Below are 5,112 nucleotides of genomic sequence, written 5' to 3'. Positions count from 1 at the left end.
CAGCACTGTATGAAGGGAGGAAGGAGAGCAGCACTGTATGGGGGAGGAAGGAGAGCAGCACCGTATGGGGGAGGAGAATGCTGGAGTTCATCAAAAGACCCTCACTCACAAAGACCACAGAGACCACCATCGCTGCAAACTGCATGAGGATTTTTATTATTCCAACATGTTGGGGACTCCCCTCTCAGCACGCAGGCCAGAGGAGAAACCCAGAACAAAGAAAGAACACACATTTTATACCTTTGTAAGGGAAAGATTTGAGCAACAGGGTAACTGGCTTATTCTAATTGGTGTAGCAAGAAACCTCTTCAGACATTGGTTGGTTTGCATAGTGACTACCTCTGGCCTAGTGACTCACTTTGCCTGCCCCTAATGGTGGGTTATTATGATTTGGTCAGCAAAGCAATAGAACATTTTGAACTTATGGGTTAGCTATTAACGTTACAGCTATCCACAAGGTCAGGGTGGTTTGTGTGTGTGTGTGTGTTTTTTTTTCCTCAGAATTCAGTGTGGGGTGGAGTAGGGAGATTCTTCTAAGAACTGTTATTTTGTTATGGTTATTTCTCTGAGAACAGCTTATTATTTTGGCAGCTGTAGGTTTAATCATTTTGACCGCCAAAACTATGTTTTTACATTTGTTTAGACAGCCAGCTCCCTTATCTGGCTCTTTACTTGGCCTGCTAGTACAGTTTGGAAAGACCTTTTCGAAGGGGGAAGGTACTGGGTGGTCTTGACTTCATTTTGGATATTACAGGAGTGGTACAGTTTGGTGGGTGGGAGGAGAGCACTACTATATGGTGGGAGGAAGGAGAGCAGCACTGTATGGAGGGAGGGAGGAGAGCAGCACTCTATGGAGGAAGGAGAGTGTCACTCTATGGAGGGAGGGAGGAGAGCAACAAGAAATGGGAGGATGGCCAGAAGGAGATAGAAGAGGGCAGGGCTAGGGAGACAGTGAAGTGCAGGAACACATGTATGAAAATGGTATAATGAATCCCATCACTGCATGCTAACTCTAAAACTGAAGTGCTTAAGTATGGGGCGTGAGGAACCAATCACATGGCAGCCATATTAGGCGTGCCAGACTTGTAGCTGAATCTAGGTATCGCAGATAAAGGCTATCTAAAATCTTAGATTAGCCAAACATAATGTGATGGCTAATCTTGGTTGTCAGCCATCCAAAATCAACTAAAACCCAAGCAACTGGGCACACCCGAGAGAGCTATTGTTAGTTAGATTAGGGTGGGAGGATCCACCCTGAATCTGAGCCACACCTTCCAGCGGCAGCCTTCATAGAGAACCATGGAGGAAGGAGCTTTGTCTTTGCCTGATGGCCCTCACTCTCGCTGGCAAGTCCATCTGTCCTGCCGCTCATGCCCTCCTTCACTGGTTAGAAGCCACTACTTCGGGGTTTCGATGTGGACTGAAAACTGGCAGCTCTCTAGGACTTCCCCATGTCCCTGGGGACCTCAGCACCAGATTGGGACAACTGAGACATCCAGCCTCGAGGCTGAGCTACTCAGTACTGGATCCTTAGCCTTTCTGTCAGGAGAGAGCCATCGCAGGACTTCTCAGACAACAGCCTGTCAGCAACTCTAATGACATGCTCTCCCTCTGTCTGTGTCTCTGTCTGTCTCTGTCTCTAACTGTGTCTCTGTGTTTCTGTCTCTGACTCTGTATCTCTGTCTCTCTGTGTATCTCTGTTTCTCTCTGTCTCTGTCTCTGATCCTATCAGTTCTGTTTCTTTAGAGAATTCTAACACCTAGGAATGTGTAACCACACAAACACACATATATTTTTCATTTTTATTTTTTATTTTTCCAGCTAAACTAATTTAAACAAATAGCATTCCTCCTGATTTACGGAGAAGTTGTTCAAGAGACACTTAAGGATGATTTTGTTTTGCTTTGATTTTTTTTCCCCCTGGAGACAGATTTTTCACTCCATGTCCCAGGCCATGTGAACTTTAGATTCTCCTGGCCCAGTCTCTCAAATGCTGGGATTACAGGTGTTTAGGAAGTGGCTTCATTTTTGTTGCCAAATTTTGCAATAATAAGCAGTTTGCTTCTCTAATGAGTTAAATCATCACTAACGCTTCTTTAAGCTCTTAGAAATCTCTGTGTAGAGGCCGGAAAACGACTCAGTCAGCAGAATGGCTGCTGCACATAAAAAGGAGGGCCTGAGTTTGGATCCCTAACATGCATTGGAAAAGCTGGGTGTGTTTGTGATGCTTGACTGGCCAGATGGAGCCATGAGGTCCCCAGAGACCACTGGGCAACCACTAGTCTTGCAGAATCAGAGTCCCAGGCTCAGTGAGAGACTCTATCTTAAAAAAAAAAAAAAAAAGAAAGAAAGAAAGAAAGAAAGAAAGAAAGAAAGAAAGAAAGAAAGAAAGAAAGAAAAAGTGAATGTGTTACAGGAAGACACATGATAGAGTCCTCTGGCTCAACATGCATTTGTACACACATCTGTATGCCCCCTGCCACCCAAACACACACACATTTTTTTTGTTTGGTTGATTTTTTAAAGACAGGGTTTCTCTGTGTAACCCAGGCTGTCCTGGAACTCTGTAGACCATGCTGGACTTGAAATCATAGAAATCTGGGCTGCCTCTGCCTCCCGGGTGCTGGCATTATAGGCGTGTACCACCGCCATGCCAGGCCACAGAATATCCTTTAAAACTTCCCCCAGTGGTAAAAAGTATGTGAGAGATGGAGTATAGCTGAGTAACAGTGAAGTTATCTGGTGTAAGCTGGTCCCAGGGCTCCATTTCCAGCACTGGCATAAAGCCATCACTACACTACACCCCTCCCCCGCATCACACATACAGGCACACACATAATGTAGTAGTAGTAGTAGTAGTAGTAAATGTTATGCAAAGATACCATGAAAGCAAAGGAAGGAAGTACTGCCACCCAGAAGTCACATCAGGCCTTAGTTGCGCGATAAAAGCAGCCAAAGGAAGGACGGGTTTGCTTGGATTTATAGTTCCAAGGTGATCCTTCTTGTGGAGGAAGTCTCAGGGACAGGAGCATGAGGCCATGTGTCCATATTCTGGAAGCAGAGATCAATGGATGCCAGTATTCCGCCCATTTCTTATTTTATTTCGTCTGGGAGCCCCACCCACGGAATGATGCAGCCATATTGTGGGTCTCCCCCTTCAGTTAACACAATTTAACAATCTAGAAGCCTCTTCACAGACGCCGAGAGGCTTTGCCTTTTTGGTGATTCTACATTCTGTAGAGATGGCAGTCCAGACCAACATCATCACGTCCGTATACATTTCTACCACGACCCAGGTTAATACACTACACCAGAGTAGTCACCTTTCCGTAAGGAGCCCTTTGTGGTGGAAGGCTGGCTCAGGGCAGCAGCAGCTCCCTTAGGTTGTCCAGAGAGTGAACCTGTGGTGACGATTTAAGAGCTTTTCTCTGGGAAGAGATTTTAGAGGAACCGTGACAGAAAGAATGGTAGAGAAAGAAACACGGAGCATCGAGCCTGGGTACTGACTGCTTGCTGGTTCAAAGTTCGAGCTGGACACTGAGTTTGGTCCCTTGACAAACTCTAGAAAACAGCCTACAAAGAACCTGGGAGTTACCTCCTCCAACAGTAAGTGAGGGGCCGTGACTCTTAGTCACCGGCTCCCTTTGCCCACTGGTTGAAAGTGGTTTTGGCGTGGGAGGCCAGAGAAACTTCCCACCATTCTTTGTCTTCTTTTGCTCATATGCTAGTTTGGCAGACAGAAGAACCCTTAGGTAGAGTTGCGTTGCCTGCTGGACGGGAGTTTAGCTTCTCCTTGAGTGATCCACCCGCGCCCCTGGGTTTCAGGAATGCTTCTGCGACTACAGCATACAGATCCTAACAAGCCCGCTTGTTCTTTCTAAGTACTGGTTTAAAATGATTTCTCTCCCACTCCCATAATTTTGTAGAAGTCTATCCAGAACAGGTAGTGAGAAGGAATTAAGGGGGCGGCAGGGGGTGGGGGTGGGGCTAGAACAATTACAATTGAGTTTAAACAGGCTTGGCACAACAGTTGGTGTGTGGAAATAGAACTCAGGACCTTCAGAAGATCAGTCAGTGCTCTTAACCGCTGAGCCATCTCTCCAGCCCTGAGATAGGATTTTAATTAAGGCTTTATACACATTAAAGAACAGCAATTCTTAGTTGTGGGTTGCTCCCAGCCCATAGCTTGCTACTGACTACCCACTCCCCATATTCCTGTGTAATTACAATTAGGACATCTCAGAAAAATATGTCCCCGTGCAGATCCAACCAATCAAAACAATTTGGAAAAGTGGGCTGGGGAGATGTCTCAGTTGGTAAAAGGGCTTGACATGCAAGTGTGGAGCCTGAGTTCTAATCCCAGCACCACATTAAAAAGCGAGGTGAAGCAGTGTACACTTGCAATCCCAGTACTAGGGAGGCACAGTGAGGCAGGAGCAGGTCGCTGGCCATCCTCGCCAAATCGGTGAGGTCCACACTCATTCTCCAAAATTAAAGCAGAAGCAATAAAGGAAGACAGCCAATGCCAATTTCTGACCTCCATATACAACCTTCCTCCCTCACTCCTGCATGCACACCCTCGGGGGGGGGGGGGGATTCAGGAAGTTCTGAAGATCAGAGTTTAAGTCCACTGTATCCTGGACATCACACTGAATCCACAAGAAGAATGAAGTAATGTTCAGATACGATCAGTTGTAGCTTCCTGTCTCACCAACCCTCAGGCCTTCTGAACAGGACTCCTTTCTTATCTCTACTCCTGGAGCCATACAACAGGGAGACTACTGTTTACATGCCATTTACATTGTGTTAGAGTTTATAACCATTTAGGGACAGTTTAAAGTGTACAGGTGCATGTTACCTCCTTCCAGCCTAGCAAGGCTGGCTGTGACCATCCCCTGCTTAAGTGGAGCCACCTGCTGTGCTGCTCCTTTGATGTGCCACTACCTGCCTGAGACCCAACCTGCCTGAGGCTGAACTGGTTCCCTTCCAAGAATTAGCACTGAACTGAACTGCGATCTTCGATCTTCGAGAGTTCCCACTAGAAGGCTGACCTATCTACTTCAAAGGAACTTTGCATGGCTAGGGATGGGCCTCCCCTCTTCTTTATAAAGC

The sequence above is a fragment of the Mus caroli genome, chromosome 5 (assembly GCF_900094665.2).
Source record: "Mus caroli chromosome 5, CAROLI_EIJ_v1.1, whole genome shotgun sequence".
Lineage (NCBI taxonomy): Eukaryota > Metazoa > Chordata > Mammalia > Rodentia > Muridae > Mus > Mus caroli.
This window is presented reverse-complemented; position numbering follows the sequence as displayed.